Below are 15,026 nucleotides of genomic sequence, written 5' to 3'. Positions count from 1 at the left end.
CGAAAAGCTGTGGAGAAATCTCACTACAGTTCCTGCAGAGACACAGACACTGTTCCATGCAGAGAACATGAAATAATATTTAGCAAGCATGAGTTATTAATCCATTTACAATACAATGCTAACCTGTTTTACACCGTGCCGTCTCACTTTTGTTCTTTCTGCGATTCACATAAAACAAACTGTACTGGAGAAAGAATGCCCCACCGCTGATATTCCTCAAGTTTCTTCTCTATTTCTCTTTAAATATTTTCACGCATTCGTGGCTTTCTCTCATGCCAGCTCTGTACTCTGACTAAACACGTTTCTATCGGAAATGGCAAACAAGGAGGAGCCCTGTAGCGTCTGGAAAATCAGGAAAGAAAAGAAAACAGTGACAACGATGTAATTTTCGAAGCTTCGAAGGTATGCGCTGACAAACTACAGTGAGTCAGTGTATCCTTCAAAGCAGCAGCGGTGGAGCTGAGTGCTGGGCCGCTGGGGAAAGCCTTTGGTTGCAAACTACGCAGCAGCCTCTGTCCTTGGTTCTGAAAGATGAGCAGCGCGTCTGCGTCCACGCACCCTGTAATGTCGCTGTGAAAGAAACTGTGAAGCTCGCCACCCGCTGTTGGTCGACCAAAACACCAAAGTTTTCCTGTGCGCAGAGACTTCGACGTTGGGTCAGCATGTAAAAATAATGCGGGAGGAAAGAGCACACCTATTCTCTGCGTTAGCGGCCCTAAACCCGGTGACGTGCTTACCTGCGTGTGATTTGTTTTGCTTGTTTCTGCAGAGAAGCCGCTGTTTGCAGTCACGGCACCGCGAGCTTCAGGCCGGATGGAAGTTTAAAGCTGAATGTGACTTAGCTCGGCTCTCTGGCTGCCTCTACATGATGAAAACACGCGTGTCTCCTGGGATATATGTCAAACTGAGGTATCCCCCCTCCTCACACACACATACACATCTCCCCTACTCATCCTCAGCCCCGGACAGAACTGCACCAGTGTCTCGTCTCCCCCCCCCCCCAAAAAAAATAAATTTAAAGGGGAATTGACCGGCTTGGTTTGAAAGACATGGCGACTGATGTGAGAGCTCTTTAAATGTGGCAGAGCTGCTTAATCATGACAGCAGCAGCCAGCGATTATCCTGCTGATCAGCCAGATAGTTATTCATCAAGTCTTCATGTGTATTTCAAAGCTTGCTTACTTATCGTACTTAGTTAGTTACAGTTAGTTAGTTGTAGTTAGCATCTGTAAATACGTATTTGTGCTTCTGATGGTTTCCCCAGAAATTGTGTGAAATAGTCGTTAAACCTTAATCTGAAGCAGGAAAGAGGTTTTGAACACACAGCATCACGTTTTCTGATATCAAACAAAACCAAGTTCCTCTCATGCCCACTTAAACCTGGCTCCAAAACAAAACATTTCACTCAGACTTCAATGTTAAAATATCTGAAATATCAAAGGAAAAAGCATTAAAAGATTTTAAACCTTCGAAAATGACCTAGACCTTAAAAACAGAGAACCAGTATATGATCATAGCGAAGAGGTCGGTGCATTTCTACCAAGTTGAAACAGGGCCGGCTTTAATCTTATCTAGTACCACTCTGAAACACAGGATGGGGAGCTGAGTGAGTGTATACAGTTCAGCAAGAGAGGTCTTTCAGCTGCCTTGGGATCTGGAGCTGTGAGGGATATACTCCTGTGTTCAGTCTAGCACAGCAACAAATTCAGAAAAATTTAGATTAGGAAGCACTGCTCAGGCATCACTAACAATGCAGCAAGTAGAACCTAGACCCTTGCTTTTGGCAGGGGTATCAAAATAAGGCACATGGGCCAGAACTGGCCCAGCAAAGACTCCAATCTGGCCCAGCTTCATGGCTTTGGAAAATGTGAAGGAGGACATCAGTTCTGGACATTTGACAAAATTTTCTGTCAAACATTACAGCTTTTGCTATACTCATCATACATCAGAGTACTTAAGTAAAAGAAAAAGAACTCAGTGACTTTCTGTGTCATAATTACAAGACAGCCTGTGCTATGAGCTACCAGAACTTTTTCCGTAACTGCACACGTTTATTTCTTCCAATTTAAGAAGAAAAAGTCGCACTGACAGATTATTTACTTTTTAAATTTCTTCAGCAGCATTTCTTTATCATGTAGAAAAATTGAGATTAGATTTATTTTTATTGTATTAAGATATCTCAGGTTTTAAATATGTAGTTAAACTCCTTTACGCTGACAGAAAGGGGACTTCGGCTGGTTGTGCCTTGAGGCGACAGTTGTTGGGAACTGGCCCAGCTTATTATACACAGCAGTTGCAGTACAGATTACAAGGTTGACAGTTTTACTGCTGTTTATGTGCACTGCTGCTATCTTGGATTGTGAACACAGAGTTATTGGGAAAGCTCCAACTTTCCGAGTTGGAAATATGACTTATTAAAGGTCCATTTGAAAATTCTGACTGGGAACTCAAGAATATCAGCTTCTGACTTGAAATGGAGTGGACTGATATCAACATTATTCAAGATAATGTTAAACATATAATGTGATTCATGTTATTCACCAATTTACTTTGGTACCTATGAAAGCACAGATTAAAACACAAAAAACAAACAACCAGATATTTGTTTCAAAGTCATTTTTCAAAATAAAAATAAAAGGTATTTGGATGCTCCTTATTCCCCTCACAGTACATCCGTATATTTGATTTACCACTGACTTTATGCTGGATGTTGATCCTGATGCTCTCATTTACCCAGGCTTGAGACCAATATGAGGCACATATTAGCTTATGCCCCCTGAGATATAAACATCTCAAACTAGGGATCTTTTTCATGAAGGGCAAATGTCTTAACCAATTGCTACATCCCCAAACAAGGGCTAGAAGATGAAATGAGAAGTAAGAGCCAGGAAAGACAGAAGTCAAACTGAGTGGTGTACATAAAGAGTAAGCTTTCATTATTTATTTTTATTTTTATTTAAAAAGGACAGTGCATATTGATGAACATATACCAGTGTAAATATGCCAGATTTATCCAGAAGGCTATTTTCCATCTGTAGTCCCTGACAGGTCAGACAAAAATGATATATAAAGAATATAGCACACCATCAGACAACAAACCCAACATGAAGAGATGGCTGTGTCACTGTATCAGCTAAATACAAACCTAAATATCCTAAAAGAAAAAAGAAATGGTTAAACAAAAGAGAAACAAACCCAAGCTCCTCACTAGCAGCACTAAAACAACACTAGGCTCAAACAAATCACATCACAACAGCTCTAAACTCTCAGGGCTGCTTCACACACTAACTGACCAAGTAGCTCTTAACCAGGTTATTACTGAGTGAGGCCCCGTGCACGCTGGCTTCTCAAGAGCAAGACTACACACACACACACACACACACACACACACACACACACACACACACACACACACACACACACACACACACACAGATCTACTGCATGTAACACCAGTACACAATGGAATAATTTCTTATGAAATATTCTTCTTACATAGAAGAAAAGATTGAATCATGTTGTGCTAGACTTAAAATTTCTGGTAAAAGTCTGCCACCTTATGGTTAAAAAAAAACTTTTGAAAAGAATGTTTTGAGTCTCTGGTTTTGCTAATTCTGGCAAAGTTACTCCAAAACTGAAAGGATTCAGTTTAAATGTACTTTTTCTAAGACCATGGCATAATGAATGCTAATTCTTTCTCATAGTTTAATAAGACATTGATCTGAACTTTGACGAGGTTTGTTTGGCTTTTTGTCACACCTAAGAGGACAAAACAATATCAATATGTATGTGATGCATTCAGGGTCTGTTAGGATGCCTTACCATTTCATTTAATATTTGTGTTATAAAGTCTGTATTTGAGATGACATGTGCTCTTGTGAACACTCAGTATGGCCTAAATCAGGGGTTTCAAACTTGTAGCCCGGTGACCACTTGCAGCCCATGTCACCCCCTACAGCAGGTATATTGACGTGAAAAAATATAATGCAATTTGGCCCTTAAAGTTACCGGTTTGTTAGGGAGGATTTGTTTGTTGTTGAGTGCAATGTTAAAACAAGTTCTTTGAAAGGCTAAAAATTATTTAATATGAAGATAATATGAGCAAACAGTACAAACATGTTGAGGGACTGGCAGTAAGAGAGTTATTTGTAAAGAAAACAATTTTCAGCAGCAGTCGAAAACTAATTTGTACACTTATGTCTGCATTTTTATTTTGTTAAATACGAACAAAATTAAAGCAGAAGTGCTGCCACATCTGACCAGAAAGAGAGTACCAGTTAGTAAGGAGTGATGAGAAAACAAAAAATAGGTTCACGTTTGCAGTTTTGTCTTGTTATACAATATTTGAAATATAAAAAAACAATTTTTGGAAATATTGGAGGGTGTTTTCTTGTTTGTTTTGTACTATTTGAACACTAAAGTGGCCCTCTAATGAGATGACAGTGCCAGCAGTGGTGTCATGGCTACTGAACGGACTCACGCGCAGACAGTTCTTTCTAAGAGAACAAAAGGAGATTTATTTACAACAGGGATCACGTCAGTGCTATATATATGTACAGTGAGTTGGGAGGGGGGTTTCCCTGGGTCTTTTCCCGGGTTGTAGTTGTGTGTCTTATTTTGAAATAAATTTTTGTGCATTACCATACCGACCAGAGAGCATTGAGCGGCAGAGAGGAGGATGTTACGCTCAATGTTGTTGGTGCATTTCAGGAGGACACTGCTAATAAAGTTACACAATTACACAGTGAATTCGGGTTTATTATTATATTTACAAAATACCACAGTTTTTGTCTTGGTCGTATCATTTTATTTTGTTGTATTTACTCCCGACACCGTGAAAATACATTAAACCGGTCAATGGTGCAAAAAAGGTTGGGGACCGCTGATCTAAAGGATATAACTTGTAAGCTAGAGAGGAAATGGCACCTCACTAATTTAGAAGATCATTTAGCCTGGAAAGATAGTTTACTGCTTTGTTTTGTTTTTTTTAAAGCCCACTGTAAAGCTTATTATTCATCACTGATTGAAAAAACAAGAACAACCCTAACGTTTTCTCCAGCACTGTGGCCAGGCTGACAAAATGTCCGAGCTCTGTTTAGCCAAGCACTTTAACATGAACTAGTAATGACTTCATGAATTTCTCTAAAAATAAAAATTTTACCATTAGAGAAAAAATGACTCATAAATGACTCATAAAGGCTTATAACACACAAGCCATCTCACAGACGTAGCATTATGGACAGCTATTTTCAGTACCATTGATATTTATCTAGACTTTTTTTCTTTCTTTTTCTTTCTTCCTGAGTTAACTTAAGTGAGTTAACACACACCAAATAGTTAAACTGCATGAATGTCTTAAAGACATAAAGACCTGGATGACCTCCAATTGTCTCTTTCTAAATCCAAAGGTTATTGTACTCGGCCCTAAAAATTTAGAAATATGGTACCTAACCAGATTGTTACTCTGGATGGCATTACCTTGGCCTCCAGTAACACTGAGAGGAAGCTTGGAGGTTTTTTTTTTGACCAGGATATGTCCTCCAGTATACAGATATTAAACAAATATGTAGGACTTTCTTCCATCTGCACAATATCTCTAAAATTTGTAATATCCTGTTTTAGACTGACTCTGTAAAATAATTAATAATTAATGCATTTATTACTAGGCTGCACCACCATTATTATCAAGTTGTCCTAAAAAGTCTTTGAAAAGCCTTCAGCTGATCCAAAATGCTGCAGTGAGAGCACTGACAATGTGCTCTAGTAACACAGAGCACATTTCGCCCAGACTCTTCATTGGCTTAAATTCTTCTCATCATGTACAAAGTCGTGAATAATCAGGCCCCATCTTATCTTAATAAGATTATAAAACCATATCACCCCAATAGAGCACTTTGCTCTCAGACTGCTGGTTTACTTGTGTTTATTAGGATATCTAAAAGTAAAATGGGAGGCAGAGCCTTGAGCTTTCAGGCCCCTCATCTGTTGGACCAGCTCCCAGTCTGGATTTGTTTCATGTGTGGCATCATTAGACCAGTTTAATAACATCAAATGAGTGAATAGTAGAATAATCCACTAGAATAGCTCAGTGAATTAAACATACAGTACCAGAAGTCATAATGAACTTTAAATGGTGCACAGTTTGTTCTATTTGAATCTGTCTTAAAGCTGCACACTGTGTAATCCATCCTTCTGAGGCAACAGTGCAATGTTCAACATGAGGTCAGTTTTATCATGTTTAGATGTGATCTGCCATTTCCTGAGCACAAAAGCCTGGTTTCAAATCTAATGAGACATATGAAATCAAAGAGAAGTCATGTTTTCAATTAGCAGGCAGCAACTGTAGCATCACTGGGCCAGATGCAGGGAGGACTACAGTATCACGTCCTGTCAGGTTTTCTGTTGTCTCTGTGAAATGATCTGGTAGTATGGAAAGCTATTTCTTGTAAAAATTCAGGAAAACATGGCCCACACTGTGTCATGAAACAATACAATCAAATAAGTGTGAAGAAAAACATGGTAAATGTTTCATTTCAGCTTAACGTAGTCTGTAAATCACAAAATCAAATAAATTCATTTTTAAAAACATGTTTTTCGTAATGCAACTGGGTTTGATCATCAGTGAATGTTAACTGATCACCAACATGTTTGAGTTACCAGCAGAACTACTGTGGTCACCCGTAGTTAAAGGGGTTATGTATGTTCTAGAAAAGAGGCATAAATCAGTGTCAGGCTTCTTTCTTCTTTTACTCTTTACTCTCTGTGATTAGCTCTATGGCTCTATCGTCAACAAAATGAAACCAAAAGCCCAGAAATCATTCCTCCCGAGTAAGTGTTTCATAGTTTATTTTACAGTGGCTGTAGAGCTTGTGCTAAAATAAATTTGAATTTTGCAGTATTACCATGGACTCAATGTTACCTGGCTTGTGTATTGAGAATCATTATTGCTGGGTCTCATCTGGAACTCTTCCACTGAAATTCCTGGTTGTTGTTTAAGGTCTTCACATCCCACCTGGTCACAGCCAGTGACAGCCAAGACCTGAAGCTGGGTCTGTCAGAAGTCTCTTCCTGTTCATCTCATCACATTGGGTTTTTCTTTCTTTAATATTGTGTATTACTGGATTGAATATCCTGAGAGGATATTATCTTCATACCACAGCGTTTTCATAGTTATATTTAGTTATATTGGCATTCCATTGTAATGCAAATGTGTACATGGCTAAAAAGACAGTAAGTACATAACAATAATGTGTCTTTGAAATTTGACGTGGTATTCTTTGTGATGGTTTTTGAAAGAGAGGTATGTTTTAAGAGCCGTTTAGCTTAAATACGATCTCATAATCTTCATTTTTAGTAAAGAAAAGCAACACAGTCTTTATTTTAATGATTTTGACACTGTACAGTTTTATTAATTTCAAGTTCCTGTTTGTTTATTTAAATACTAAAGACATGGAAACAGGGTGATTAAAAGAGATTCATAGGCACACTGGCAATGTGTCTGGGGTTTGTTGTTTAAAGCAGATAAAGAGAAAAAGAGACCTTTTTTTTTACATTGTTTTTTACTCTTTTTTTTGGTTTACATTTTTGTTGCAAAGAGGTGAATTTACCAGCAGATGGCACCACAGTCCTTTTATGCATACTCCTCCCTTTACAAGTGCATGATGGCAAATATGTCGCAAAACATGAAGGAGCATCTCTTCTAGTCTAAACAAAATAAAATCACGATTTGCTTTCACATCAAGTAATAGTTTGCATCAAAGTGAAAAAAGAGAAAACTTGTCTTTCTGCTGTTATCTCAAGTTTATTGTTTTTATCAAGTCTCAGTGGAGAGTTTTAATTGACCATTTCTTTATAAACAACATTTTAGTAAATACTTAAAGCAGTCATTTTCTGTTTTTTGAAGTTGTTTATTGAATTCAATGCTTCTTGTGCAAGTCGCAGCCAAACAACAAAAAAGCAAAGTGTTGCTGCCATCAGGCTTGTTGTTAAGGTTTTCTTTACATTTAATTGAACTGCTTCTTTTCTAATCCAGTATTTTTTGATTTTGGCCAGAAAGCCTGACCACTCATTAAAAAAAAGGTCTTGCTTTTCCAGATGCTTTGCAGGGTTACTGGTACAGTTAGCTTCTGATGACACACTGACCCTGTTTATGCATTAAAACACAAAGGTGTACTACAAAGTGTGATTAATGGCTCAGTGACCCATATTGAGCTCAAATACTGAGTTTTCTGTGTGGTGAAAGTATATCTGTTTTTACCTGGCCCAATGTCCACGGTAATTTTTGCTGAACATGGGAAAGATTTGATTTGTGAACATTTGTGAATAAAATATGGGCTTATGAGATTTGCAGATCATAGCATCCATCCATCCATTCGCTTATCCTTTTCAGGGTCGCGGGGGGCGCTGGAGCCTATCCCAGCTGTCATAGGGCGAGAGGCAGGGTACACCCTGGACAGGTCGCCAGTCCGTCGCAGGGCCAACACACAGGGACAGACAACCATTTGCACTCACATTCATTCGAACATTCACACCTAGTGACAATTTGGATTAATCAATTAACCTATCCCCACAAGCTGCATGTCTTTGGACGGTGGGAGGAAGCCGGAGTACCCAGAGGGAACCCACGCAAACACGGGGAGAACATGCAAACTCCACACAGAAAGACCCCGGCCTGATGGTGGAATTGAACTCAGGACCTTCTTGCTGTGCGACAACAGTGCTAACCACTGTGCCACCGTGCAGATCATAGCATTCGGTTTTTATTTGCATTTGTGATCCAGCTTTGTGGAATTGGGGTTGTAAAGTGAAGATTCCTCATAAATGAAGAGACAACTACTGTAAACAGAAACAGAAACAATTAATCACATCTATCATAAATACTTAGTGGGGCACTTTCACGTGTTAGTTACCAGCAAACAAACATGTAACTGTTTATACAGGTGGCTGTAATTACTTAAATGTTGTTACACTGGGGAAAAAAAACAAGTCAATAAAGGAATATTCTAGAGGTCAGCAAATAAAATTTATAAAAGTAAAACATTAAACATGGTAGAATGAGATCATGCAAACTGACCCATATATGTACATGTAAATATATACCTACATACACATATCAAGGATTGAGATCAAACCATGTCACATCAGATTTGAGCTCATTCTGCTGTAGCACCTCTGCACCAAAGTTAGCAGGGTTTACAGTTTATGGCATCTACCATAAAGGTATCTGTGCTCTATCTAAATACACTCAAAATGTAGGCTTATTGGAATGGTGTTAGTTTTGCAGCTATTTGGTATTCAAATGTTGGACAAACTTAAAACTTAAATTTAATTATGACACTAAATCAGTGGTCAGAGGTGAAAGTAGTAGTAGTACGCCTAGAAATCCTAAGGTGTACTACTACTACTTTCACCTCTGACCACTGATTTAGTGTCATAATTAAATTTAAGTTTTAAGTTTGGAATCCTGCTAAAGGTGTTTCATGCACAAGTGATTAAAAAATATAAATCAGTTGCATTATGTATTATTGATTCCTAAACTAATTAAACTACACTCAGTTTAGTGACTGGATTAATTGTTTGTTTGTTTTTAATATTCTGTATCATGTTTCACTGTAATTATAAGCTGGTGTATAGTGTGTCAAATGCTATGAAACCTACAGAAAAAGTAACTGACAAACACAGTCATGTTCAGAAAATTAATAGATGATAAATATACATAAATAAATAAACAAGAAAGACTAATCTAGCCTGTAAAAGAGTTTTGTCAGTGCAGCTGCTTCCCTGCCACTGAAATATGACAGAGAAAATGACTAAAGACTTAGTTCAATTTAACTTCATCATCTTAGGGTCAGTGCATGGCGACGAAGTGAAGTGATAGTTTTCAATCTACATTATGGTGCAGTGTTGTATTATTTTTAAGATGGTATTTGGCTGGAGAAACAATTACTGAATAAATTATTGATAAAAGTTTTGAGCAACAACACCCTAGATGAAAAACTAGAAAATCCTGAAGGTGAATTTAATGAATACTAAATTTAACGGCAGTTAATTTGATAGTTCTTGAGACATTTCACTCCAAACCACAAATGTCAACCACACGGTAAGGTCAGCAGAGCTGCCAAGTCATTACAGTCATTACAATGTGTCCACTGGGGACTATAACTGTCTGAAGAAATGCTGGTGTAAATTTGTAGACTTGGAAATATTTAATAGGATAAGGGAAACCTTTGACCTAGCACTGGTTAAAATACACTCATATAAAGTTTTCATGTGACTCTATGAAGTCCTGTTAAAAAATGCTTCCAGATGACTTAGCAGTGAGGTGCTGTTAATCAAATGCACTTGATGAAGTGATCAAAAAGCGTGAAATAAAAGGAGAAGTTTTGGTAGTTGGGTTTTTTGTTTTGTTTTGTTTTTTTACATCTGGAGCATTCAGCTGTGTGTTAATACATCCATCCATCTTCATCCACTTTATCCGAGGCTGGGTCGCAGGGGCAGCAGCCTAAGCAGAGAGGCCCAGACCTCCCTCTCCCCAGCCACCTCCTCCAGCTTATCCGGGGGAACACCAAGGCCAGCCGAGAGATATAATCTCTCCAGCGTGTCCTGGGTCTGCCCCGGGGCCTCCTCCCGGTGGGACATGCCTGGAACACCTCACCCAGGAGGCGCCCGGGGGGCATCCTTGTCAGATGGCTCGAAAGGAGCCTCAGCTGGCTCCTTTCGATGTGGAGCAGCAGCAGCTCTACTCTGAGCCCCTCCCGGATGGCCGAACTTCTCACCCTATCTCTAAGGGAGAGGCCAGCCACCCTTCGGAGGAAGCTCATTTCTGCCGCTTGTATCCGCGATCTCGTTCTTTCGGTCACTACCCACAGCTCGTGGTGATAGGTGAGGGTAGGGACGTAGATCAACCGATAAATTGAGAGCTTCGCTTTTACACTCAGCTCCCTCTTCACCACAATGGACCGGTGCAGCGTCCGCGTTACTGCAGCTGCAGCCCCAATCCGTCTGTCGATCTCCGGCTCCCTTCTCCCATCACTCCGACCCGGAGTGGGCACTCCACCCTTTTCCGGCTGAGAACCATGGCCTCAGATTTGGAGGTGCTGATCCTCATTCCCGATGCTTCAGACTCGGCTGTGAGCTGTTCCTGTGCGAGCTGGAGGTAATTCACCCGATGAAGCCAACAGAACCACATCATCCGCAAAAATCAGAGATGAGATTCTGAGGCCACCAAAGCGAAAGCCCTCCGCCACTTGGCTGCGCCTAGAAATCCTGTCCATAAAAATTATGAACAGAACCGGTGACAAAGGGCAGCCCTGACGGAGCCCATCACCCACCGGGAACGAGTCCGACTTATTGCCGGCAATGCGAACCAAGCTCTTGCAATGGTTGTATAGGGATCGAATGGCCCGTAGCAATGGGCCAGACACCCCATACTCCCGCAACACCTCCCACAGGACACCCCAAGGGACATAGTCGAATGCCTTCTCCAAGTCCACAAAACACATGTAGACTGGTTGGGCTGGTCCAGTGTTCCGCGACCAGGATGAAAACCGCATTGTTCCTCCTGTATCCGAGGTTCGGCTAGCGGACGAACTCTCCTTTCCAGCACCCTGGCATAGACTTTCCCAGGGAGGCTGAGGAGTGTGATCCCCCTGTAGTTGGAACACACCCTCCCCTTCTTAAAGATGGGGACCACCACCCCGGTCTGCCAGTCCCCGGGTACTGCCCCTGATCTCCACACGACATTGCAGAGGCGTGTCAACCAGGACAGCCCTACAACGTCCAGAGCCTTCAGGAACTCGGGGCAGACCTCATCCAACACCAGGGGCTCTGAAACCAAGGAGTAGTTTAACTGCCTCAGTGACCTCGCCCCCGGAAATTGGCGGGTCATTCCCCTCATCCCCAGACTCTGCTTCCTCCTCGGAAGACGTGTCAGTGGGATTAAGGAGGTCCTCGAAGTATTCCTTCCACCTCCTGACAATTTTCTCAGTCGACGTCAGCAGCGCTCCGCCAGCACTATACACAGCGCAGGTAGAGCACCGCTTTCCCCTCCTGAGACGCCTGACGGTTTGCCAGAATCTCTTCGAGGCAGTCCGAAAGTCTTTTTCCATGGCCTCTCCGAACTCCTCCCACACCCGAGTTTTTGCTTCAGCCACTGCCCGAGCCGCATTCCGCTTGGCCTGTCAATACCTGTCGGCTGCCTCCGGAGTCCCACAGACTAACCAAGCCCGATAGGACTCCTTCTTCAGCCTGGTGGCTCCCTTAACCTCTGGTGTCCACCATTTGGTTCGGGGATTACCACCACGGCAGGCACCAACCACCTTGCGGCCGCAGCTCAATGCAGCAGCTTCGGCAATGGAGACGCTGAACATGGTCCATTCGGACTCAATGTCCCCAGTCTCCCTCGGAATACTGTTGAAGCTCTGCCGGAGGTGTCCGTTGAAGATCTCGCGGACTGGGGCCTCTGCTTCCCTGCAAATTCACCCCAAAGTAAACTTGTAATGCTCAGAGATCTTGCAAGAGATCCAAGAGCTACTTCTCAGACTCTACAGGCCTCACTTAGCATGCCAAAGGCTTTTAGCCTCATAACGGCACAATTTAAAAAAGTCTTTAAAAAGTATGGCTCATTTGGAAGGTTGCTGGGAGACAGCCTCTATCTAAACCTCTATCTAAAATTGCACCTGAAGAAACCACAAAACTTCCCGAACAATGACAAAATCAATGCACAGTGTCACATTTAAACGCCTCATACCAATTATCAAGCACGGCCGAGGAGGGGTGATGATTTGGGCATCTTGCGGTCATTGAGTGGACAATGAACTGAGTAAACTGTGACTCAGTTGCAAATTAACTGTGAGTTAATTGTGTGCCAACCAGAGATGGGCAGTAACGCGTTACTTGTAACGCGTTACTGTAATCTGATTACTTTTTTCAAGTAACGAGTAAAGTAAGGGATTACTATTGCAAAAACGGTAATTAGATTACCGTTACTTTCCCGTAGGAACGCTGCGTTACTGCGTTACTAAAACCGTGATTTTTTGCGAGAATGTCTCACGACAGTGACGTAAGCAAGTGCGTCGTTAGTGACAACAGCTGTGTGCAGATCAACAATGGATCACATATCGATTGTGGGAGAGAGTATGAGCGTGCAGCGTTTAAAGCGTGGAAGTACTGACCTTACTTTGAGTTTGATTCCATAAAAAGTGACAAAAACATTAGTGTCCATCGTGCATGGGAAGAAAACTTCTTTTTACAGCGAAAAAACCCCCTAAACTTCCAAGCAAGCACCGAGTGCGCAATGACGTAATGGGAAACTCACAGAGAAACTCGCGGATTCTTCAACTGACCGTGGCACACCTGCACCAGGGTAAACCTCCGCCTACTGAAAAGGGACCTCTCCATTTGATTACATTTTGTATGATGGATTATGTAGAAAAAGTCGAATTGGGCTGAAAGATCTATGCTTTATCACCTCTTCAGGTTGTAAATCGTGTTTTTAAAAAGTAACTAAGTAACTAAGTAATTAATTACTTTTGAAAATAAGTAATCAGTAAAGTAACGGGATTACTTTTTTGGGGAAGTAATCAGTAATTAGTTACTGATTACTTTTTTCAAGTAACTTGACCAACACTGGTGCCAACTAGAGTCAAATGTGAGTCCATCTGATGTACAACTAAAGCTTGGCTGCATCGTGGTCCTCGTACGAGAGGACAATGACCCCAAGCACGCCAGCAACTACAACAAAAGAATTACGGTGTTGCAATGACCCACCCGACTGAAATCCAGCGGAAGGACTTTAAGAGAGTTGTGTCTACATGAATGCGCACAAACCCAATTAAACTGAGGTCACTTTGGAAAGAAGAGTGGGCCTCCACATCATTCTCAGAGTCTTACATACACATAGAAAATTAGGACTTCAAGTTATTGTTGTTCTACAAGCTGCTGAATCATGTGGTGTACTCATTTTTGAGCATCTTTTCAGTATTTTGTACCAATTCATGAAGGTAATGTTGTTTTCTTACTTATGCAGGGTTTGGTAGTTTATGGCCACCTCCTCCTATGTGTGTGTTTAAATGTGGAATGGTAAAGTGCTTTGTAAAACCCCATTTACCATTTAAATTTTTTTACTTCTTCCACTAAAAGTAAAAAATATCTACTTCATGATGTTGTTACAGGAAGATGAATCCAGCTGCCAGCATTGCTAAAAGTGATAATAATCACTCCTGCACTTCACTGAAAGCCACAAATCGATGCTACAAAACTGTGTCATAGGGTCTGAAGGAGCATTTCTCCCGTTAACACACTTGAATTTCCAAATGCACCAGAGGTGGGTGTGCAGCCAGTCAGTCAGTACACGCGCTGCTTTGCATCTGAATCCAGCCGAGACACAATCTAATCAAGTCATCATCCATATTTCACACTGCCAGGGAAATTAAAAAGAGATCATACGTGTCAGTGCAAATTGTGGAGAGGCCGCACCTCTCCCCCACCTTCATCGCCCTCGCCTCCTCCTGCGAGCTTCATCCATTTCCCCAGTAACTTACACCCCTCAGTGGAGGAGAGCAATGTGATTTCAGCAGTAATGCGTTTCTATTGCTCCTCCTGTGATGCCCTGCGGTATCACTGACTATCACACCGCTGTATGGAGAGCTTGGAGGGGCTGTAGAAAGCCTCATTTACCTCCATAATCTTTCACATTCATCGACACGCAAGTACAGTGCAATGCACTCATGCACACACTCTAGACAGAGTAAGAGAGAATGAGCCTAAACACAAAAGAGTCCTCTTTACATGGCTGAGTTGAGGGAGGATTAACATAGTGAAGACTCTGCATTATGCAAATATGTTATGGTTCCTCTCTGACAGTGCTGGTAAATTGGATGATGTTTTATGATGATGTAAGAGTGAGTTAAGGCAAGGCAGATCAGTGCATTTAAAACCTTCTTTGATATGTGTCGTCCTCCTCAACTGAGCCCCCATCAGCCAACTCGGAGATGCGTTTGGCGTCTTGGCTTCACAACGCTTCCCAC

Source organism: Rhamphochromis longiceps, linkage group LG1, assembly GCF_057381845.1.
Source record: "Rhamphochromis longiceps isolate RC_006_pf linkage group LG1, R_longiceps_female_GT1.1, whole genome shotgun sequence".
NCBI lineage: Eukaryota > Metazoa > Chordata > Actinopteri > Cichliformes > Cichlidae > Rhamphochromis > Rhamphochromis longiceps.
The sequence above is the reverse complement of the archived record's forward strand: the minus strand, read 5'-3'. Positions refer to the sequence as shown.